Here is a 24,252-nt window from a genome sequence, read left to right as displayed (position 1 = left end):
GTGTGTGAATGTGAGGCTCAGTGTGTGAGGGACCAGTCTCAGGATCCAGTGATCCAGACCCAGCTGAAGTGTGTGTAAATGTGAGGCTCAGTGTGTGAGGGACCAGTCTCAGGGTCCAGTGATCCAGACCCAGCTGAAGTGTGTGTGAATGTGAGGCTCAGTGTGTGAGGTACCAGCCTCAGGTTCCAGTGATCCAGACCCAGCTGCAGTGTGTGTGAATGTGAGGCTCAGTGTGTGAGGGACCAGTCTCAGGGTCCAGTGATCCAGACCCAGCTGAAGTGTGTGTGAATGCGAGGCTCAGTGTGTGAGGGATTACTCTCAGGGTCCAGTGATCCAGACCCAGCTGAAGTGTGTGTGAATGTGAGGCTCAGTGTGTGAGGGACCAGTCTCAGGGTCCAGTGATCCAGACCCAGCTGAAGTGTGTGTGAATGTAAGGCTCAGTTTGTGAGGGACCAGTCTCAGGGTCCAATGATCCAGACCCAGCTGAAGTATGTGTGAATGTGAGGCTCAATGTGTGAGGGACCAGTCTCAGGGTCCAGTGATCCAGACCCAGCTGAAGTGTGTGTGAATGTGAGGCTCAGTGTGTGAGGGTCCAGTCTCAGGGTCCAGTGATCCAGACCCAGCTGAATAGTGTGTGAATGTGAGGCTCAGTGTGTGAGGGACCAGTCTCAGAGTCCAGTGATCCAGACCCAGCTGAAGTGAATGTGAATGTGAGGGTTCAATGTGTGAGTGACCAGCCTCAGGGTCCAGTATTCCAGACCCAGCTGAAGTTTGTGTGAATGTGAGGCTCAGTGTATGAGGGACCAGCCGCAGGGTCCAGTGATCCAGACCCAGCTGAAGTGTGTGTGAATGTGAGGCTCAGTGTGTGAGGGACCAGTCTCAGGGTCCAGTGAAACAGACCCAGCTGCAGTGTGTGCGAATGTGAGGCTCAGTGTGTGAAGAACCAGTCTCAGGGTCCAGTGATCCAGAACCAGCTGAAGTGTGTGTGAATGTGAGGCTCAGTTTGTGAGGGACCAGACTCAGGGTCCAGTGATCCAGACCCAGCTGAAGTGTGTGTGAATGTGAGGCTCAGTGTGTGAGGGACAAGCCTCAGGGTCCAGTGATCCAGACCCAGCTGAAGTGTGTGTGAATGTGAGGCTCAGTGTGAGAGGGACCAGTCTCAGGGTCCAGTGATCCAGACCCAGCTGAAGTGTGTGTGAATGTGAGGCTCAGTGTCTGAGGGACCAGTCTCAGTGTCCAGTGATCCAGACCCAGCTGAAGTGTGTGTGAATGTGAGGCTCCGTGTGTGAGGGACCAGCCTCAGGGTCCAGTGATCCAGACCCAGCTGAAGTGTGTGTGAATGTGAGGCTCAATGTGTGAGAGACCAGTCTCAGGGTCCAGTGATCCAGACCCAGCTGAATTGTGTGTGAATGTGAGGCTCAGTGTGTGAGGGACCAGCCTCAGGCTCCGGTGATCCAGACCCAGCTGAAGTGTGTGTGAATGTGAGGCTCAGTGTGAGAGGGACCAGCCTCAGGGTCCAGTGATCCAGACCCAGCTGAAGTGTGTGTGATTGTGAGGATCAGTGTGTGAGGGACCAGTCTCAGGGTCCAGTGATCCAGACCCAGCTGAAGTGTGTGTGAATGTGAGGCTCAGTGTGTGAGGGACCAGTCTCAGGGTCTAGTGATCCAGACCCAGCTGAAGTGTGTGTGAATGTGAGGCTCAGTGTGTGAGGGACCAGTCTCAGGGTCCAGTGATCCAGACCCAGCTGAAGTGTGTGTGAATGTGAGGCTCAGTGTGTGAGGGACCAGTCTCAGGGTCGGATGATCCAGACCCAGCTGAAGTGTGTGTGAATGTGAGGCTCAGTGTGTGAGGGACCAGTCTCAGGGTCCAGTGATCCAGACTCAGCTGAAGTGTGTGTGAATGTGAGGCTCAGTGTGTGAGGGACCAGTCTCAGGGTCCAGTGATCCAGACCCAGCTGAAGTGTGTGTGAATGTGAGGCTCAGTGTGTGAGGGACCAGTCTCAGGGTCCAGTGATCCAAACCCAGCTGACGTGTGTGTGAATGTGCGGCTCAGTGTGTGTTGGACCAGTCTCAGGGTCCAGTGATCCAGACCCAGCTGAAGTGTGTGTGAATGTGAGTCTCAGTGTGTGAGGGACCAGTCTCAGGGTCCAGTGATCCAGAACCAGCTGAAGTGTGTGTGAATGTGAGGCTCAGTTTGTGAGGGACCAGACTCAGGGTCCAGTGATCCAGACCCAGCTGAAGTGTGTGTGAATGTGAGGCTCAGTGTGTGAGGGACAAGCCTCAGGGTCCAGTGATCCAGACCCAGCTGAAGTGTGTGTGAATGTGAGGCTCAGTGTGTGAGGGACCAGTCTCAGGGTCCAGTGATCCAGACCCAGCTGAAGTGTGTGTGAATGTGAGGCTCAGTGTCTGAGGGACCAGTCTCAGTGTCCAGTGATCCAGACCCAGCTGAAGTGTGTGTGAATGTGAGGCTCCGTGTGTGAGGGACCAGCCTCAGGGTCCAGTGATCCAGACCCAGCTGAAGTGTGTGTGAATGTGAGGCTCAATGTGTGAGAGACCAGTCTCAGGGTCCAGTGATCCAGACCCAGCTGAATTGTGTGTGAATGTGAGGCTCAGTGTGTGAGGGACCAGCCTCAGGCTCCGGTGATCCAGACCCAGCTGAAGTGTGTGTGAATGTGAGGCTCAGTGTGAGAGGGACCAGCCTCAGGGTCCAGTGATCCAGACCCAGCTGAAGTGTGTGTGATTGTGAGGATCAGTGTGTGAGGGACCAGTCTCAGGGTCTAGTGATCCAGACCCAGCTGAAGTGTGTGTGAATGTGAGGCTCAGTGTGTGAGGGACCAGTCTCAGGGTCCAGTGATCCAGACCCAGCTGAAGTGTGTGTGAATGTGAGGCTCAGTGTGTGAGGGACCAGTCTCAGGGTCGGATGATCCAGACCCAGCTGAAGTGTGTGTGAATGTGAGGCTCAGTGTGTGAGGGACCAGTCTCAGGGTCCAGTGATCCAGACTCAGCTGAAGTGTGTGTGAATGTGAGGCTCAGTGTGTGAGGGACCAGTCTCAGGGTCCAGTGATCCAGACCCAGCTGAAGTGTGTGTGAATGTGAGGCTCAGTGTGTGAGGGACCAGTCTCAGGGTCCAGTGATCCAGACTCAGCTGAAGTGTGTGTGAATGTGAGGCTCAGTGTGTGAGGGACCAGTCTCAGGGTCCAGTGATCCAGACCCAGCTGAAGTGTGTGTGAATGTGAGGCTCAGTGTGTGAGGGTCCAGTCTCAGGGTCCAGTGATCCAGACCCAGCTGAAGAGTGTGTGAATGTGAGGCTCAGTGTGTGAGGGAACAGTCTCAGAGTCCAGTGATCCAGACCCAGCTGATGTGAATGTGAATGTGAGGGTTCAATGTGTGAGGGACCAGCCTCAGGGTCCAGTGATCCAGACCCAGCTGAAGTGTGTGTGAATGTGAGGCTCAGTGTGTGAGGGACCAGTCTCAGGGTCCAGTGATCCAGACCCAGCTGAAGTGTGTGTGAATGTGAGGTTCAGTGTGTGAGGGACCAGTCTCAGGGTCCAGTGATCCAGACCCAGCTGAAGTGTGTGTGAATGTGAGGCTCAGTGTGTGAGGGACCAGTCTCAGGGTCCAGTGATCCAGACCCAGCTGAAGTGTGTGTGAATGTGAGGCTCAGTTTGTGAGGGACCAGTCTCAGGGTCCAGTGATCCAGACCCAGCTGAAGTGTGTGTGAATGTGAGGCTCAGTGTGTGAGGGACCAGTCTCAGGGTCCAGTGATCCAGACCCAGCTGAAGTGTGTGTGAATGTGAGGCTCAGTGTGTGAGGGACCAGTCTATGGGTCCAGTGATCCAGACCCAGCTGAAGTGTGTGTGAATGTGAGGCTCAGTGTGTGAGGGACCAGCCTCAGGCTCCAGTGAAACAGACCCAGCTGAAGCGTGTGTGAATGTGAGGCTCAGTGTGTGAGGGACCAGCCTCAGGGTCCAGTGATCCAGACCCAGCTGAAGTGTGTGTGAATGTGAGGCTCAATGTGTGAGGGACCAGTCTCAGGGTCCAGTGATACAGATCCAGCTGAAGTGTGTGTGAATGTGAGGCTCAGTGTGTGAGGGACCAGTCTCAGGGTCCAGTGATCCAGACCCAGCTGAAGTGTGTGTGAATGTGAGGCTCAGTGTGTGAGGGAGCAATCTCAGGGTCCAGTGATCCAGACCCAGCTGAAGTGTGTGTGAATGTGAGGCTCAGTGTGTGAGGGACCAGTCTCAGGGTCCAGTGATCCAGACCCAGCTGAAGTGTGTGTGAATGTGAGGCTCAGTGTGTGAGGGACCAGCATCAGGGTCCAGTGATCCAGACATAGCTGAAGTGTGTGTGAATGTGAGGCTCAGTGTGTGAGGGACCAGCCTCAGGTCCAGGGATCCAGACCCAGCTGAAGTGTTTGTGAATGTGAGGCTCAGTGTGTGAGGGACCAGTCTCAGGGTCCAGTGATCCAGAGCCAGCTGGAGTGTGTGTGAATGTGAGGCTCAGTGTGTGAGGGACCAGTCTCAGGATCCAGTGATCCAGACCCAGCTGAAGTGTGTGTGAATGTGAGGCTCAGTGTGTGAGGGACCAGTCTCAGGGTCCAGTGATCCAGACCCAGCTGAAGTGTGTGTGAATGTGAGGCTCAGTGTGTGAGGTACCAGCCTCAGGTTCCAGTGATCCAGACCCAGCTGCAGTGTGTGTGAATGTGAGGCTCAGTGTGTGAGGGACCAGTCTCAGGGTCCAGTGATCCAGACCCAGCTGAAGTGTGTGTGAATGCGAGGCTCAGTGTGTGAGGGATTACTCTCAGGGTCCAGTGATCCAGACCCAGCTGAAGTGTGTGTGAATGTGAGGCTCAGTGTGTGAGGGACCAGTCTCAGGGTCCAGTGATCCAGACCCAGCTGAAGTGTGTGTGAATGTAAGGCTCAGTTTGTGAGGGACCAGTCTCAGGGTCCAATGATCCAGACCCAGCTGAAGTATGTGTGAATGTGAGGCTCAATGTGTGAGGGAGCAGTCTCAGGGTCCAGTGATCCAGACCCAGCTGAAGTGTGTGTGAATGTGAGGCTCAGTGTGTGAGGGTCCAGTCTCAGGGTCCAGTGATCCAGACCCAGCTGAAGTGTGTGTGAATGTGAGGCTCAGTGTGTGAGGGACCAGTCTCAGGGTCCAGTGATCCAGACCCAGCTGAAGTGTGTGTGAATGTGAGGCTCAGTGTGTGAGGGACCAGTCTCAGGGTCGGATGATCCAGACCCAGCTGAAGTGTGTGTGAATGTGAGGCTCAGTGTGTGAGGGACCAGTCTCAGGGTCCAGTGATCCAGACTCAGCTGAAGTGTGTGTGAATGTGAGGCTCAGTGTGTGAGGGACCAGTCTCAGGGTCCAGTGATCCAGACCCAGCTGAAGTGTGTGTGAATGTGAGGCTCAGTGTGTGAGGGACCAGTCTCAGGGTCCAGTGATCCAAACCCAGCTGACGTGTGTGTGAATGTGCGGCTCAGTGTGTGTTGGACCAGTCTCAGGGTCCAGTGATCCAGACCCAGCTGAAGTGTGTGTGAATGTGAGTCTCAGTGTGTGAGGGACCAGTCTCAGGGTCCAGTGATCCAGACTCAGCTGAAGTGTGTGTGAATGTGAGGCTCAGTGTGTGAGGGACCAGTCTCAGGGTCCAGTGATCCAGACCCAGCTGAAGTGTGTGTGAATGTGAGGCTCAGTGTGTGAGGGTCCAGTCTCAGGGTCCAGTGATCCAGACCCAGCTGAAGAGTGTGTGAATGTGAGGCTCAGTGTGTGAGGGAACAGTCTCAGAGTCCAGTGATCCAGACCCAGCTGATGTGAATGTGAATGTGAGGGTTCAATGTGTGAGGGACCAGCCTCAGGGTCCAGTGATCCAGACCCAGCTGAAGTGTGTGTGAATGTGAGGCTCAGTGTGTGAGGGACCAGTCTCAGGGTCCAGTGATCCAGACCCAGCTGAAGTGTGTGTGAATGTGAGGTTCAGTGTGTGAGGGACCAGTCTCAGGGTCCAGTGATCCAGACCCAGCTGAAGTGTGTGTGAATGTGAGGCTCAGTGTGTGAGGGACCAGTCTCAGGGTCCAGTGATCCAGACCCAGCTGAAGTGTGTGTGAATGTGAGGCTCAGTTTGTGAGGGACCAGTCTCAGGGTCCAGTGATCCAGACCCAGCTGAAGTGTGTGTGAATGTGAGGCTCAGTGTGTGAGGGACCAGTCTCAGGGTCCAGTGATCCAGACCCAGCTGATGTGAATGTGAATGTGAGGGTTCAATGTGTGAGGGACCAGTCTATGGGTCCAGTGATCCAGACCCAGCTGAAGTGTGTGTGAATGTGAGGCTCAGTGTGTGAGGGACCAGCCTCAGGCTCCAGTGAAACAGACCCAGCTGAAGCGTGTGTGAATGTGAGGCTCAGTGTGTGAGGGACCAGCCTCAGGGTCCAGTGATCCAGACCCAGCTGAAGTGTGTGTGAATGTGAGGCTCAATGTGTGAGGGACCAGTCTCAGGGTCCAGTGATACAGATCCAGCTGAAGTGTGTGTGAATGTGAGGCTCAGTGTGTGAGGGACCAGTCTCAGGGTCCAGTGATCCAGACCCAGCTGAAGTGTGTGTGAATGTGAGGCTCAGTGTGTGAGGGAGCAATCTCAGGGTCCAGTGATCCAGACCCAGCTGAAGTGTGTGTGAATGTGAGGCTCAGTGTGTGAGGGACCAGTCTCAGGGTCCAGTGATCCAGACCCAGCTGAAGTGTGTGTGAATGTGAGGCTCAGTGTGTGAGGGACCAGCATCAGGGTCCAGTGATCCAGACATAGCTGAAGTGTGTGTGAATGTGAGGCTCAGTGTGTGAGGGACCAGCCTCAGGTCCAGGGATCCAGACCCAGCTGAAGTGTTTGTGAATGTGAGGCTCAGTGTGTGAGGGACCAGTCTCAGGGTCCAGTGATCCAGAGCCAGCTGGAGTGTGTGTGAATGTGAGGCTCAGTGTGTGAGGGACCAGTCTCAGGATCCAGTGATCCAGACCCAGCTGAAGTGTGTGTGAATGTGAGGCTCAGTGTGTGAGGGACCAGTCTCAGGGTCCAGTGATCCAGACCCAGCTGAAGTGTGTGTGAATGTGAGGCTCAGTGTGTGAGGTACCAGCCTCAGGTTCCAGTGATCCAGACCCAGCTGCAGTGTGTGTGAATGTGAGGCTCAGTGTGTGAGGGACCAGTCTCAGGGTCCAGTGATCCAGACCCAGCTGAAGTGTGTGTGAATGCGAGGCTCAGTGTGTGAGGGATTACTCTCAGGGTCCAGTGATCCAGACCCAGCTGAAGTGTGTGTGAATGTGAGGCTCAGTGTGTGAGGGACCAGTCTCAGGGTCCAGTGATCCAGACCCAGCTGAAGTGTGTGTGAATGTAAGGCTCAGTTTGTGAGGGACCAGTCTCAGGGTCAAATGATTCAGACCCAGCTGAAGTATGTGTGAATGTGAGGCTCAATGTGTGAGGGACCAGTCTCAGGGTCCAGTGATCCAGACCCAGCTGAAGTGTGTGTGAATGTGAGGCTCAGTGTGTGAGGGTCCAGTCTCAGGGTCCAGTGATCCAGACCCAGCTGAATAGTGTGTGAATGTGAGGCTCAGTGTGTGAGGGACCAGTCTCAGAGTCCAGTGATCCAGACCCAGCTGAAGTGAATGTGAATGTGAGGGTTCAATGTGTGAGTGACCAGCCTCAGGGTCCAGTGATCCAGACCCAGCTGAAGTTTGTGTGAATGTGAGGCTCAGTGTATGAGGGACCAGCCGCAGGGTCCAGTGATCCAGACCCAGCTGAAGTGTGTGTGAATGTGAGGCTCAGTGTGTGAGGGACCAGTCTCAGGGTCCAGTGAAACAGACCCAGCTGCAGTGTGTGCGAATGTGAGGCTCAGTGTGTGAAGAACCAGTCTCAGGGTCCAGTGATCCAGAACCAGCTGAAGTGTGTGTGAATGTGAGGCTCAGTTTGTGAGGGACCAGACTCAGGGTCCAGTGATCCAGACCCAGCTGAAGTGTGTGTGAATGTGAGGCTCAGTGTGTGAGGGACAAGCCTCAGGGTCCAGTGATCCAGACCCAGCTGAAGTGTGTGTGAATGTGAGGCTCAGTGTGTGAGGGACCAGTCTCAGGGTCCAGTGATCCAGACCCAGCTGAAGTGTGTGTGAATGTGAGGCTCAGTGTCTGAGGGACCAGTCTCAGTGTCCAGTGATCCAGACCCAGCTGAAGTGTGTGTGAATGTGAGGCTCCGTGTGTGAGGGACCAGCCTCAGGGTCCAGTGATCCAGACCCAGCTGAAGTGTGTGTGAATGTGAGGCTCAGTGTGTGAGGGACCAGTCTCAGGGTCTAGTGATCCAGACCCAGCTGAAGTGTGTGTGAATGTGAGGCTCAGTGTGTGAGGGACCAGTCTCAGGGTCCAGTGATCCAGACCCAGCTGAAGTGTGTGTGAATGTGAGGCTCAGTGTGTGAGGGACCAGTCTCAGGGTCGGATGATCCAGACCCAGCTGAAGTGTGTGTGAATGTGAGGCTCAGTGTGTGAGGGACCAGTCTCAGGGTCCAGTGATCCAGACTCAGCTGAAGTGTGTGTGAATGTGAGGCTCAGTGTGTGAGGGACCAGTCTCAGGGTCCAGTGATCCAGACCCAGCTGAAGTGTGTGTGAATGTGAGGCTCAGTGTGTGAGGGACCAGTCTCAGGGTCCAGTGATCCAAACCCAGCTGACGTGTGTGTGAATGTGCGGCTCAGTGTGTGTTGGACCAGTCTCAGGGTCCAGTGATCCAGACCCAGCTGAAGTGTGTGTGAATGTGAGTCTCAGTGTGTGAGGGACCAGTCTCAGGGTCCAGTGATCCAGACTCAGCTGAAGTGTGTGTGAATGTGAGGCTCAGTGTGTGAGGGACCAGTCTCAGGGTCCAGTGATCCAGACCCAGCTGAAGTGTGTGTGAATGTGAGGCTCAGTGTGTGAGGGTCCAGTCTCAGGGTCCAGTGATCCAGACCCAGCTGAAGAGTGTGTGAATGTGAGGCTCAGTGTGTGAGGGAACAGTCTCAGAGTCCAGTGATCCAGACCCAGCTGATGTGAATGTGAATGTGAGGGTTCAATGTGTGAGGGACCAGCCTCAGGGTCCAGTGATCCAGACCCAGCTGAAGTGTGTGTGAATGTGAGGCTCAGTGTGTGAGGGACCAGTCTCAGGGTCCAGTGATCCAGACCCAGCTGAAGTGTGTGTGAATGTGAGGTTCAGTGTGTGAGGGACCAGTCTCAGGGTCCAGTGATCCAGACCCAGCTGAAGTGTGTGTGAATGTGAGGCTCAGTGTGTGAGGGACCAGTCTCAGGGTCCAGTGATCCAGACCCAGCTGAAGTGTGTGTGAATGTGAGGCTCAGTTTGTGAGGGACCAGTCTCAGGGTCCAGTGATCCAGACCCAGCTGAAGTGTGTGTGAATGTGAGGCTCAGTGTGTGAGGGACCAGTCTCAGGGTCCAGTGATCCAGACCCAGCTGAAGTGTGTGTGAATGTGAGGCTCAGTGTGTGAGGGACCAGTCTATGGGTCCAGAGATCCAGACCCAGCTGAAGTGTGTGTGAATGTGAGGCTCAGTGTGTGAGGGACCAGCCTCAGGCTCCAGTGAAACAGACCCAGCTGAAGCGTGTGTGAATGTGAGGCTCAGTGTGTGAGGGACCAGCCTCAGGGTCCAGTGATCCAGACCCAGCTGAAATGTGTGTGAATGTGAGGCTCAATGTGTGAGGGACCAGTCTCAGGGTCCAGTGATACAGATCCAGCTGAAGTGTGTGTGAATGTGAGGCTCAGTGTGTGAGGGACCAGTCTCAGGGTCCAGTGATCCAGACCCAGCTGAAGTGTGTGTGAATGTGAGGCTCAGTGTGTGAGGGAGCAATCTCAGGGTCCAGTGATCCAGACCCAGCTGAAGTGTGTGTGAATGTGAGGCTCAGTGTGTGAGGGACCAGTCTCAGGGTCCAGTGATCCAGACCCAGCTGAAGTGTGTGTGAATGTGAGGCTCAGTGTGTGAGGGACCAGCATCAGGGTCCAGTGATCCAGACATAGCTGAAGTGTGTGTGAATGTGAGGCTCAGTGTGTGAGGGACCAGCCTCAGGTCCAGGGATCCAGACCCAGCTGAAGTGTTTGTGAATGTGAGGCTCAGTGTGTGAGGGACCAGTCTCAGGGTCCAGTGATCCAGAGCCAGCTGGAGTGTGTGTGAATGTGAGGCTCAGTGTGTGAGGGACCAGTCTCAGGATCCAGTGATCCAGACCCAGCTGAAGTGTGTGTGAATGTGAGGCTCAGTGTGTGAGGGACCAGTCTCAGGGTCCAGTGATCCAGACCCAGCTGAAGTGTGTGTGAATGTGAGGCTCAGTGTGTGAGGTACCAGCCTCAGGTTCCAGTGATCCAGACCCAGCTGCAGTGTGTGTGAATGTGAGGCTCAGTGTGTGAGGGACCAGTCTCAGGGTCCAGTGATCCAGACCCAGCTGAAGTGTGTGTGAATGCGAGGCTCAGTGTGTGAGGGATTACTCTCAGGGTCCAGTGATCCAGACCCAGCTGAAGTGTGTGTGAATGTGAGGCTCAGTGTGTGAGGGACCAGTCTCAGGGTCCAGTGATCCAGACCCAGCTGAAGTGTGTGTGAATGTAAGGCTCAGTTTGTGAGGGACCAGTCTCAGGGTCCAATGATCCAGACCCAGCTGAAGTATGTGTGAATGTGAGGCTCAATGTGTGAGGGACCAGTCTCAGGGTCCAGTGATCCAGACCCAGCTGAAGTGTGTGTGAATGTGAGGCTCAGTGTGTGAGGGACCAGTCTCAGGGTCCAGTGATCCAGACCCAGCTGAATTGTGTGTGAATGTGAGGCTCAGTGTGTGAGGGACCAGCCTCAGGCTCCAGTGAAACAGACCCAGCTGAAGCGTGTGTGAATGTGAGGCTCAGTGTGTGAGGGACCAGCCTCAGGGTCCAGTGATCCAGACCCAGCTGAAGTGTGTGTGAATGTGAGGCTCAATGTGTGAGGGACCAGTCTCAGGGTCCAGTGATACAGATCCAGCTGAAGTGTGTGTGAATGTGAGGCTCAGTGTGTGAGGGACCAGTCTCAGGGTCCAGGGATCCAGACCCAGCTGAAGTGTGTGTGAATGTGAGGCTCAGTGTGTGAGGGAGCAGTCTCAGGGTCCAGTGATCCAGACCCAGCTGAAGTGTGTGTGAATGTGAGGCTCAGTGTGTGAGGGACCAGTCTCAGGGTCCAGTGATCCAGACCCAGCTGAAGTATGTGTGAATGTGAGGCTCAGTGTGTGAGGGACCAGCATCAGGGTCCAGTGATCCAGACATAGCTGAAGTGTGTGTGAATGTGAGGCTCAGTGTGTGAGGGACCAGCCTCAGGTCCAGGGATCCAGACCCAGCTGAAGTGTTTGTGAATGTGAGGCTCAGTGTGTGAGGGACCAGTCTCAGGGTCCAGTGATCCAGAGCCAGCTGAAGTGTGTGTGAATGTGAGGCTCAGTGTGTGAGGGACCACTCTCAGGGTCCAGTGATCCAGACCCAGCTGAAGTGTGTGTGAATGTGAGGCTCAGTGTGTGAGGTACCAGCCTCAGGTTCCAGTGATCCAGACCCAGCTGCAGTGTGTGTGAATGTGAGGCTCAGTGTGTGAGGGACCAGTCTCAGGGTCCAGTGATCCAGACCCAGCTGAAGTGTGTGTGAATGCGAGGCTCAGTGTGTGAGGGATTACTCTCAGGGTCCAGTGATCCAGACCCAGCTGAAGTGTGTGTGAATGTGAGACTCAGTGTGTGAGGGACCAGTCTCAGGGTCCAGTGATCCAGACCCAGCTGAAGTGTGTGTGAATGTGACGCTCAGTGTGTGAGGGACAAGCCTCAGGGTCCAGTGATCCAGACCCAGCTGAAGAGTGTGTGAACGTGAGGCTCAGTGTGTGAGGGACCAGTCTCAGGGTCCAGTGATCCAGACCCAGCTGAAGTGTGTGTGAATGTGAGGCTCAGTGTCTGAGGGACCAGTCTCAGGGTCCAGTGATCCAGACCCAGCTGAAGTGTGTGTGAATGTGAGGCTCCGTGTGTGAGGGACCAGTCTCAGGGTCCAGTGATCCAGACCCAGCTGAAGTGTGTGTGAATGTGAGGCTCAATGTGTGAGGGACCAGTCTCAGGGTCCAGTGATCCAGACCCAGCTGAAGTGTGTGTGAATGTGAGGCTCAGTGAGTGAGGGACCAGCCTCAGGCTCCGGTGATCCAGACCCAGCTGAAGTGTGTGTGAATGTGAGGCTCAGTGTGAGAGGGACCAGCCTCAGGGTCCAGTGATCCAGACCCACCTGAAGTGTGTGTGATTGTGAGGATCAGTGTGTGAGGGACCAGTCTCAGGGTCCAGTGATCCAGACCCAGCTGAAGTGTGTGTGAATGTGAGGATCAGTGTGTGAGGGACCAGTCTCAGGGTCTAGTGATCCAGACCCAGCTGAAGTGTGTGTGAATATGAGGCTCAGTGTGTGAGGGACTAGTCTCAGGGTCCAGAGATACAGACCCAGCTGAAGTGTGTGTGAATGTGAGGCTCAGTGTGTGAGGGACCAGTCTCAGGGTCGGATGACCCGGACCCAGCTGAAGTGTGTGTGAATGTGAGGCTCAGTGTGTGAGGGACCAGTCTCAGGGTCCAGTGATCCAGACTCAGCTGAAGTGTGTGTGAATGTGAGGCTCAGTGTGTGAGGGACCAGTCTCAGGGTCCAGTGATCCAGACCCAGCTGAAGTGTGTGTGAATGTGAGGCTCAGTGTGTGAGGGACCAGTCTCAGGGTCCAGTGATCCAAACCCAGCTGAAGTGTGTGTGAATGTGAGGCTCAGTGTGTGTTGGACCAGTCTCAGGGTCCAGTGATCCAGACCCAGCTGAAGTGTGTGTGAATGTGAGACTCAGTGTGTGAGGGACCAGTCTCAGGGTCCAGTGATCCAGACTCAGCTGAAGTGTGTGTGAATGTGAGGCTCAGTGTGTGAGGGACCAGTCTCAGGGTCCAGTGATCCAGACCTAGCTGAAGTGTGTGTGAATGTGAGGCTCAGTGTGTGAGGGTCCAGTCTCAGGGTCCAGTGATCCAGACCCAGCTGAAGAGTGTGTGAATGTGAGGCTCAGTGTGTGAGGGACCAGTCTCAGAGTCCAGTGATCCAGACCCAGCTGAAGTGAATGTGAATGTGAGGGTTCAATGTGTGAGGGACCAGCCTCAGGGTCCAGTGATCCAGACCCAGCTGAAGTTTGTGTGAATGTGAGGCTCAGTGTATGAGGGACCAGCCGCAGGGTCCAGTGATCCAGACCCAGCTGAAGTGTGTGTGAATGTGAGGCTCAGTGTGTGAGGGACCAGTCTCAGGGTCCAGTGAAACAGACCCAGCTGCAGTGTGTGCGAATGTGAGGCTCAGTGTGTGAAGGACCAGTCTCAGGGTCTAGTGATCCAGACCCAGCTGAAGTGTGTGTGAATGTGAGGCTCAGTGTTTGAGGGACCAGTCTCAGGGTCCAGTGATCCAGACCCAGCTGAAGTGTGTGTGAATGTGAGGCTCAGTGTGTGAGGGACCAGTCTCAGGGTCCAGTGATCCAGACCCAGCTGAAGTGTGTGTGAATGTGAGGCTCAGTGTGTGAGGGACCAGCATCAGGGTCCAGTGATCCAGACATAGCTGAAGTGTGTGTGAATGTGAGGCTCAGTGTGTGAGGGACCAGCCTCAGGTCCAGGGATCCAGACCCAGCTGAAGTGTTTATGAATGTGAGGCTCAGTGTGTGAGGGACCAGTCTCAGGGTCCAGTGATCCAGAGCCAGCTGGAGTGTGTGTGAATGTGAGGCTCAGTGTGTGAGGGACCAGTCTCAGGATCCAGTGATCCAGACCCAGCTGAAGTGTGTGTGAATGTGAGGCTCAGTGTGTGAGGGACCAGTCTCAGGGTCCAGTGATCCAGACCCAGCTGAAGTGTGTGTGAATGTGAGGCTCAGTGTGTGAGGTACCAGCCTCAGGTTCCAGTGATCCAGACCCAGCTGCAGTGTGTGTGAATGTGAGGCTCAGTGTGTGAGGGACCAGTCTCAGGGTCCAGTGATCCAGACCCAGCTGAAGTGTGTGTGAATGTGAGGCTCAGTGTGTGAGGGACAAGCCTCAGGGTCCAGTGATCCAGACCCAGCTGAAGTGTGTGTGAATGTGAGGCTCAGTGTGTGAGGGACCAGTCTCAGGGTCCAGTGATCCAGACCCAGCTGAAGTGTGTGTGAATGTGAGGCTCAGTGTGTGAGGGACCAGTCTCAGGGTCCAGTGATCCAGACCCAGCTGAAGTGTGTGTGAATGTGAGGCTCAGTGTGTGAGGGACCAGTCTCAGGGTCCAGTGATCCAGACCCAGCTGAAGTGTGTGTGAATGTGAGGCTCAGTGTGTGAGGGACCAGTCTCAGGGTCCAGTGATCCAGACGCAGCTGAAGTGTGTGTGAATGTGAGGCTCAATGTGTGAGAGACCAGTCTCAGGGTCCAGTGATCCAGACCCAGCTGAAGTGTGTGTGAATGTGAGGCTCAGTGTGTGAGGGACCAGCCTCAGGCTCCGGTGATCCAGACCCAGCTGAAGTGTGTGTGAATGTGAGGCTCAGTGTGTCAGGGTCCAGTCTCAGGGTCCAGTGATCCAGACCCAGCTGAATAGTGTGTGAATGTGAGGCTCAGTGTGTGAGGGACCAGTCTCAGAGTCCAGTGATCCAGACCCAGCTGAAGTGAATGTGAATGTGAGGGTTCAATGTGTAATGGACCAGCCTCAGGGTCCAGTGATCCAGACCCAGCTGAAGTTTGTGTGAATGTGAGGCTCAGTGTATGAGGGACCAGCCGCAGGTTCCAGTGATCCAGACCAAGCTGAAGTGTGTGTGAATGTGAGGCTCAGTGTGTGAGGGACCAGATTCAGGGTCCAGTGATCCAGACCCAGCTGAAGTGTGTGTGAATGTGAGGCTCAGTGTGTGAGGGACAAGCCTCAGGGTCCAGTGATCCAGACCCAGCTGAAGTGTGTGTGAATGTGAGACTCAGTGTCTGAGGGACCAGTCTCAGGGTCCAGTGATCCAGACCCAGCTGAAGTGTGTGTGAATGTGAGGCTCCGTGTGTGAGGGACCAGTCTCAGGATCCAGTGATCCAGAACCAGCTGAAGTGTGTGTGAATGTGAGGCTCAATGTGTTAGAGACCAGTCTCAGGGTCCAGTGATCCAGACCCAGCTGAAGTGTGTGTGAATGTGAGGCTCAGTGAGTGAGGGACCAGCCTCAGGCTCCGGTGATCCAGACCCAGCTGAAGTGTGTGTGAATGTGAGGCTCAGTGTGAGAGGGACCAGCCTCAGGGTCCAGTGATCCAGACCCAGCTGAAGTGTGTGTGATTGTGAGGATCAGTGTGTGAGGGACCAGTCTCAGGGTCCAGTGACCCAGACCCAGCTGAAGTGTGTGTGAATGTGAGGCTCAGTGTGTGAGGGACCAGTCTCAGGGTCTAGTGATCCAGACCCAGCTGAAGTGTGTGTGAATGTGAGGCTCAGTGTGTGAGGGACCAGTCTCAGGGTCCAGAGATCCAGACCCAGCTGAAGTGTGTGTGAATGTGAGGCTCAGTGTGTGAGGGACCAGTCTCAGGGTCGGATGACCCGGACCCAGCTGAAGTTTGTGTGAATGTGAGGCTCAGTGTGTGAGGGACCAGTCTCAGGGTCCAGTGATCCAGACTCAGCTGAAGTGTGTGTGAATGTGAGGCTCAGTGTATGAGGGACCAGTCTCAGGGTCCAGTGATCCAGACCCAGCTGAAGTGTGTGTGAATGTGAGGCTCAGTGTGTGAGGGACCAGTCTCAGGGTCCAGTGATCCAAACCCAGCTGAAGTGTGTGTGAATGTGAGGCTCAGTGTATGAGGGACCAGCCGCAGGGTCCAGTGATCCAGACCCAGCTGAAGTGTGTGTGAATGTGAGGCTCAGTGTGTGAGGGACCAGTCTCAGGGTCCAGTGAAATAGACCCAGCTGCAGTGTGTGCGAATGTGAGGCTCAGTGTGTGAAGGACCAGTCTCAGGGTCTAGTGATCCAGACCCAGCTGAAGTGTGTGTGAATGTGAGGCTCAGTGTTTGAGGGACCAGTCTCAGGGTCCAGTGATCCAGACCCAGCTGAAGTGTGTGTGAATGTGAGGCTCAGTGTGTGAGGGACCAGCCTCAGGTCCAGGGATCCAGACCCAGCTGAAGTGTGTGTGAATGTGAGGCTCAGTGTGTGAGGTACCAGCCTCAGGTTCCAGTGATCCAGAGCCAGCTGGAGTGTGTGTGAATGTGAGGCTCAGTGTGTGAGGGACCAGTCTCAGGGTCCAGTGATCCAGACCCAGCTGAAGTGTGTGTGAATGTGAGGCTCAGTGTGTGAGGGACAAGCCTCAGGGTCCAGTGATCCAGACTCAGCTGAAGTGTGTGTGAATGTGAGGCTCAGTGTTTGAAGGACCAGTCTCAGGGTCCAGTGATCCAGACCCAGCTGAAGTGTGTGTGAATGTGAGGCTCAGTGTGTGAGGGACCAGTCTCAGGGTCCAGTGATCCAGACCCAGCTGAAGTGTGTGTGAATGTGAGGCTCAGTGTCTGAGGGACCAGTCTCAGGGTCCAGTGATCCAGACCCAGCTGAAGTGTGTGTGAATGTGAGGATCAGTGTGTGAGGGACCAGTCTCAGGGTCCAGTGATCCAGACCCAGCTGAAGTGTGTGTGAATGTGAGGCTCAATGTGTGAGAGACCAGTCTCAGGGTCCAGTGATACAGACCCAGCTGAAGTGTGTGTGAATGTGAGGCTCAGTGTGTGAGGGACCAGCCTCAGGCTCCGGTGATCCAAACCCAGCTGAAGTGTGTGTGAATGTGAGGCTCAGTGTGAGAGGGACCAGCCTCAGGGTCCAGTGATACAGACCCAGCTGAAGTGTGTGTGATTGTGAGGATCAGTGTGTGAGGGACCAGTCTCAGGGTCCAGTGATCCAGACCCAGCTGAAGTGTGTGTGAATGTGAGGCTCAGTGTGTGAGGGACAAGCCTCGGGGTCCAGTGATCCAGACCCAGCTGAAGAGTGTGTGAACGTGAGGCTCAGTGTGTGAGGGACCAGTCTCAGGGTCCAGTGATCCAGACCCAGCTGAAGTGTGTGTGAATGTGAGGCTCAGTGTCTGAGGGACCAGTCTCAGGGTCCAGTGATCCAGACCCAGCTGAAGTGTGTGTGAATGTGAGGCTCCGTGTGTGAGGGACCAGTCTCAGGGTCCAGTGATCCAGACCCAGCTGAAGTGTGTGTGAATGTGAGGCTCAATGTGTGAGGGACCAGTCTCAGGGTCCAGTGATCCAGACCCAGCTGAAGTGTGTGTGAATGTGAGGCTCAGTGAGTGAGGGACCAGCCTCAGGCTCCGGTGATCCAGACCCAGCTGAAGTGTGTGTGAATGTGAGGCTCAGTGTGTGAGGGACCAGCCTCAGGGTCCAGTGATCCAGACCCACCTGAAGTGTGTGTGATTGTGAGGATCAGTGTGTGAGGGACCAGTCTCAGGGTCCAGTGATCCAGACCCAGCTGAAGTGTGTGTGAATGTGAGACTCAGTGTCTGAGGGACCAGTCTCAGGGTCCAGTGATCCAGACCCAGCTGAAGTGTGTGTGAATGTGAGGCTCCGTGTGTGAGGGACCAGTCTCAGGATCCAGTGATCCAGAACCAGCTGAAGTGTGTGTGAATGTGAGGCTCAATGTGTTAGAGACCAGTCTCAGGGTCCAGTGATCCAGACCCAGCTGAAGTGTGTGTGAATGTGAGGCTCAGTGAGTGAGGGACCAGCCTCAGGCTCCGGTGATCCAGACCCAGCTGAAGTGTGTGTGAATGTGAGGCTCAGTGTGAGAGGGACCAGCCTCAGGGTCCAGTGATCCAGACCCAGCTGAAGTGTGTGTGATTGTGAGGATCAGTGTGTGAGGGACCAGTCTCAGGGTCCAGTGACCCAGACCCAGCTGAAGTGTGTGTGAATGTGAGGCTCAGTGTGTGAGGGACCAGTCTCAGGGTCTAGTGATCCAGACCCAGCTGAAGTGTGTGTGAATGTGAGGCTCAGTGTGTGAGGGACCAGTCTCAGGGTCCAGAGATCCAGACCCAGCTGAAGTGTGTGTGAATGTGAGGCTCAGTGTGTGAGGGACCAGTCTCAGGGTCGGATGACCCGGACCCAGCTGAAGTTTGTGTGAATGTGAGGCTCAGTGTGTGAGGGACCAGTCTCAGGGTCCAGAGATCCAGACCCAGCTGAAGTGTGTGTGAATGTGAGGCTCAGTGTGTGAGGGACCAGTCTCAGGGTCGGATGACCCGGACCCAGCTGAAGTTTGTGTGAATGTGAGGCTCAGTGTGTGAGGGACCAGTCTCAGGGTCCAGTGATCCAGACTCAGCTGAAGTGTGTGTGAATGTGAGGCTCAGTGTATGAGGGACCAGTCTCAGGGTCCAGTGATCCAGACCCAGCTGAAGTGTGTGTGAATGTGAGGCTCAGTGTGTGAGGGACCAGTCTCAGGGTCCAGTGATCCAAACCCAGCTGAAGTGTGTGTGAATGTGAGGCTCAGTGTATGAGGGACCAGCCGCAGGGTCCAGTGATCCAGACCCAGCTGAAGTGTGTGTGAATGTGAGGCTCAGTGTGTGAGGGACCAGTCTCAGGGTCCAGTGAAATAGACCCAGCTGCAGTGTGTGCGAATGTGAGGCTCAGTGTGTGAAGGACCAGTCTCAGGGTCTAGTGATCCAGACCCAGCTGAAGTGTGTGTGAATGTGAGGCTCAGTGTTTGAGGGACCAGTCTCAGGGTCCAGTGATCCAGACCCAGCTGAAGTGTGTGTGAATGTGAGGCTCAGTGTGTGAGGGACCAGCCTCAGGTCCAGGGATCCAGACCCAGCTGAAGTGTGTGTGAATGTGAGGCTCAGTGTGTGAGGTACCAGCCTCAGGTTCCAGTGATCCAGAGCCAGCTGGAGTGTGTGTGAATGTGAGGCTCAGTGTGTGAGGGACCAGTCTCAGGGTCCAGTGATCCAGACCCAGCTGAAGTGTGTGTGAATGTGAGGCTCAGTGTGTGAGGGACAAGCCTCAGGGTCCAGTGATCCAGACTCAGCTGAAGTGTGTGTGAATGTGAGGCTCAGTGTTTGAAGGACCAGTCTCAGGGTCCAGTGATCCAGACCCAGCTGAAGTGTGTGTGAATGTGAGGCTCAGTGTGTGAGGGACCAGTCTCAGGGTCCAGTGATCCAGACCCAGCTGAAGTGTGTGTGAATGTGAGGCTCAGTGTCTGAGGGACCAGTCTCAGGGTCCAGTGATCCAGACCCAGCTGAAGTGTGTGTGAATGTGAGGATCAGTGTGTGAGGGACCAGTCTCAGGGTCCAGTGATCCAGACCCAGCTGAAGTGTGTGTGAATGTGAGGCTCAATGTGTGAGAGACCAGTCTCAGGGTCCAGTGATACAGACCCAGCTGAAGTGTGTGTGAATGTGAGGCTCAGTGTGTGAGGGACCAGCCTCAGGCTCCGGTGATCCAAACCCAGCTGAAGTGTGTGTGAATGTGAGGCTCAGTGTGAGAGGGACCAGCCTCAGGGTCCAGTGATACAGACCCAGCTGAAGTGTGTGTGATTGTGAGGATCAGTGTGTGAGGGACCAGTCTCAGGGTCCAGTGATCCAGACCCAGCTGAAGTGTGTGTGAATGTGAGGCTCAGTGTGTGAGGGACAAGCCTCGGGGTCCAGTGATCCAGACCCAGCTGAAGAGTGTGTGAACGTGAGGCTCAGTGTGTGAGGGACCAGTCTCAGGGTCCAGTGATCCAGACCCAGCTGAAGTGTGTGTGAATGTGAGGCTCAGTGTCTGAGGGACCAGTCTCAGGGTCCAGTGATCCAGACCCAGCTGAAGTGTGTGTGAATGTGAGGCTCCGTGTGTGAGGGACCAGTCTCAGGGTCCAGTGATCCAGACCCAGCTGAAGTGTGTGTGAATGTGAGGCTCAATGTGTGAGGGACCAGTCTCAGGGTCGAGTGATCCAGACCCAGCTGAAGTGTGTGTGAATGTGAGGCTCAGTGAGTGAGGGACCAGCCTCAGGCTCCGGTGATCCAGACCCAGCTGAAGTGTGTGTGAATGTGAGGCTCAGTGTGTGAGGGACCAGCCTCAGGGTCCAGTGATCCAGACCCACCTGAAGTGTGTGTGATTGTGAGGATCAGTGTGTGAGGGACCAGTCTCAGGGTCCAGTGATCCAGACCCAGCTGAAGTGTGTGTGAATGTGAGACTCAGTGTCTGAGGGACCAGTCTCAGGGTCCAGTGATCCAGACCCAGCTGAAGTGTGTGTGAATGTGAGGCTCCGTGTGTGAGGGACCAGTCTCAGGATCCAGTGATCCAGAACCAGCTGAAGTGTGTGTGAATGTGAGGCTCAATGTGTTAGAGACCAGTCTCAGGGTCCAGTGATCCAGACCCAGCTGAAGTGTGTGTGAATGTGAGGCTCAGTGAGTGAGGGACCAGCCTCAGGCTCCGGTGATCCAGACCCAGCTGAAGTGTGTGTGAATGTGAGGCTCAGTGTGAGAGGGACCAGCCTCAGGGTCCAGTGATCCAGACCCAGCTGAAGTGTGTGTGATTGTGAGGATCAGTGTGTGAGGGACCAGTCTCAGGGTCCAGTGACCCAGACCCAGCTGAAGTGTGTGTGAATGTGAGGCTCAGTGTGTGAGGGACCAGTCTCAGGGTCTAGTGATCCAGACCCAGCTGAAGTGTGTGTGAATGTGAGGCTCAGTGTGTGAGGGACCAGTCTCAGGGTCCAGAGATCCAGACCCAGCTGAAGTGTGTGTGAATGTGAGGCTCAGTGTGTGAGGGACCAGTCTCAGGGTCGGATGACCCGGACCCAGCTGAAGTTTGTGTGAATGTGAGGCTCAGTGTGTGAGGGACCAGTCTCAGGGTCCAGTGATCCAGACTCAGCTGAAGTGTGTGTGAATGTGAGGCTCAGTGTATGAGGGACCAGTCTCAGGGTCCAGTGATCCAGACCCAGCTGAAGTGTGTGTGAATGTGAGGCTCAGTGTGTGAGGGACCAGTCTCAGGGTCCAGTGATCCAAACCCAGCTGAAGTGTGTGTGAATGTGAGGCTCAGTGTATGAGGGACCAGCCGCAGGGTCCAGTGATCCAGACCCAGCTGAAGTGTGTGTGAATGTGAGGCTCAGTGTGTGAGGGACCAGTCTCAGGGTCCAGTGAAATAGACCCAGCTGCAGTGTGTGCGAATGTGAGGCTCAGTGTGTGAAGGACCAGTCTCAGGGTCTAGTGATCCAGACCCAGCTGAAGTGTGTGTGAATGTGAGGCTCAGTGTTTGAGGGACCAGTCTCAGGGTCCAGTGATCCAGACCCAGCTGAAGTGTGTGTGAATGTGAGGCTCAGTGTGTGAGGGACCAGCCTCAGGTCCAGGGATCCAGACCCAGCTGAAGTGTGTGTGAATGTGAGGCTCAGTGTGTGAGGTACCAGCCTCAGGTTCCAGTGATCCAGAGCCAGCTGGAGTGTGTGTGAATGTGAGGCTCAGTGTGTGAGGGACCAGTCTCAGGGTCCAGTGATCCAGACCCAGCTGAAGTGTGTGTGAATGTGAGGCTCAGTGTGTGAGGGACAAGCCTCAGGGTCCAGTGATCCAGACTCAGCTGAAGTGTGTGTGAATGTGAGGCTCAGTGTTTGAAGGACCAGTCTCAGGGTCCAGTGATCCAGACCCAGCTGAAGTGTGTGTGAATGTGAGGCTCAGTGTGTGAGGGACCAGTCTCAGGGTCCAGTGATCCAGACCCAGCTGAAGTGTGTGTGAATGTGAGGCTCAGTGTCTGAGGGACCAGTCTCAGGGTCCAGTGATCCAGACCCAGCTGAAGTGTGTGTGAATGTGAGGATCAGTGTGTGAGGGACCAGTCTCAGGGTCCAGTGATCCAGACCCAGCTGAAGTGTGTGTGAATGTGAGGCTCAATGTGTGAGAGACCAGTCTCAGGGTCCAGTGATACAGACCCAGCTGAAGTGTGTGTGAATGTGAGGCTCAGTGTGTGAGGGACCAGCCTCAGGCTCCGGTGATCCAAACCCAGCTGAAGTGTGTGTGAATGTGAGGCTCAGTGTGAGAGGGACCAGCCTCAGGGTCCAGTGATACAGACCCAGCTGAAGTGTGTGTGATTGTGAGGATCAGTGTGTGAGGGACCAGTCTCAGGGTCCAGTGATCCAGACCCAGCTGAAGTGTGTGTGAATGTGAGGCTCAGTGTGTGAGGGACAAGCCTCGGGGTCCAGTGATCCAGACCCAGCTGAAGAGTGTGTGAACGTGAGGCTCAGTGTGTGAGGGACCAGTCTCAGGGTCCAGTGATCCAGACCCAGCTGAAGTGTGTGTGAATGTGAGGCTCAGTGTCTGAGGGACCAGTCTCAGGGTCCAGTGATCCAGACCCAGCTGAAGTGTGTGTGAATGTGAGGCTCCGTGTGTGAGGGACCAGTCTCAGGGTCCAGTGATCCAGACCCAGCTGAAGTGTGTGTGAATGTGAGGCTCAATGTGTGAGGGACCAGTCTCAGGGTCCAGTGATCCAGACCCAGCTGAAGTGTGTGTGAATGTGAGGCTCAGTGAGTGAGGGACCAGCCTCAGGCTCCGGTGATCCAGACCCAGCTGAAGTGTGTGTGAATGTGAGGCTCAGTGTGTGAGGGACCAGCCTCAGGGTCCAGTGATCCAGACCCACCTGAAGTGTGTGTGATTGTGAGGATCAGTGTGTGAGGGACCAGTCTCAGGGTCCAGTGATCCAGACCCAGCTGAAGTGTGTGTGAATGTGAGGCTCAGTGTGTGAGGGACCAGTCTCAGGGTCTAGTGATCCAGACCCAGCTGAAGTGTGTGTGAATGTGAGGCTCAGTGTGTGAGGGACTAGTCTCAGGGTCCAGAGATCCAGACCCAGCTGAAGTGTGTGTGAATGTGAGGCTCAGTGTGTGAGGGACCAGTCTCAGGGTCGGATGACCCGGACCCAGCTGAAGTGTGTGTGAATGTGAGGCTCAGTGTGTGAGGGACCAGTCTCAGGGTCCAGTGATCCAGACTCAGCTGAAGTGTGTGTGAATGTGAGGCTCAGTGTGTGAGGGACCAGTCCCAGGGTCCATGAAACCAGACCCAGCTGAAGTGTGTGTGAATGTGAGGCTCAGTGTGTGAGGGACCAGTCTCAGGGTCCAGTGATCCAAACCCAGCTGAAGTGTGTGTGAATGTGAGGCTCAGTGTGTGTTGGACCAGTCTCAGGGTCCAGTGATCCAGACCCAGCTGAAGTGTGTGTGAATGTGAGACTCAGTGTGTGAGGGACCAGTCTCAGGGTCCAGTGATCCAGACTCAGCTGAAGTGTGTGTGAATGTGAGGCTCAGTGTGTGAGGGACCAGTCTCAGGGTCCAGTGATCCAGACCCAGCTGAAGTGTGTGTGAATGTGAGGCTCAGTGTGTGAGGGTCCAGTCTCAGGGTCCAGTGATCCAGACCCAGCTGAAGAGTGTGTGAATGTGAGGCTCAGTGTGTGAGGGACCAGTCTCAGAGTCCAGTGATCCAGACCCAGCTGAAGTGAATGTGAATGTGAGGGTTCAATGTGTGAGGGACCAGCCTCAGGGTCCAGTGATCCAGACCCAGCTGAAGTTTGTGTGAATGTGAGGCTCAGTGTATGAGGGACCAGCCGCAGGGTCCAGTGATCCAGACCCAGCTGAAGTGTGTGTGAATGTGAGGCTCAGTGTGTGAGGGACCAGTCTCAGGGTCCAGTGAAACAGACCCAGCTGCAGTGTGTGCGAATGTGAGGCTCAGTGTGTGAAGGACCAGTCTCAGGGTCTAGTGATCCAGACCCAGCTGAAGTGTGTGTGAATGTGAGGCTCAGTGTTTGAGGGACCAGTCTCAGGGTCCAGTGATCCAGACCCAGCTGAAGTGTGTGTGAATGTGAGGCTCAGTGTGTGAGGGACCAGTCTCAGGGTCCAGTGATCCAGACCCAGCTGAAGTGTGTGTGAATGTGAGGCTCAGTGTGTGAGGGACCAGCATCAGGGTCCAGTGATCCAGACCCAGCTGAAGTGTGTGTGAATGTGAGGCTCAGTGTGTGAGGGACCAGCATCAGGGTCCAGTGATCCAGACATAGCTGAAGTGTGTGTGAATGTGAGGCTCAGTGTGTGAGGGACCAGTCTCAGGGTCCAGTGATCCAGAGCCAGCTGGAGTGTGTGTGAATGTGAGGCTCAGTGTGTGAGGGACCAGTCTCAGGATCCAGTGATCCAGACCCAGCTGAAGTGTGTGTGAATGTGAGGCTCAGTGTGTGAGGGACCAGTCTCAGGGTCCAGTGATCCAGACCCAGCTGAAGTGTGTGTGAATGTGAGGCTCAGTGTGTGAGGTACCAGCCTCAGGTTCCAGTGATCCAGACCCAGCTGCAGTGTGTGTGAATGTGAGGCTCAGTGTGTGAGGG

Source organism: Pristiophorus japonicus, unplaced genomic scaffold (genome assembly GCF_044704955.1).
Source record: "Pristiophorus japonicus isolate sPriJap1 unplaced genomic scaffold, sPriJap1.hap1 HAP1_SCAFFOLD_80, whole genome shotgun sequence".
In the NCBI taxonomy this organism is placed as follows: domain Eukaryota; kingdom Metazoa; phylum Chordata; class Chondrichthyes; family Pristiophoridae; genus Pristiophorus; species Pristiophorus japonicus.
Note: the sequence above shows the minus strand (reverse complement) of the source record.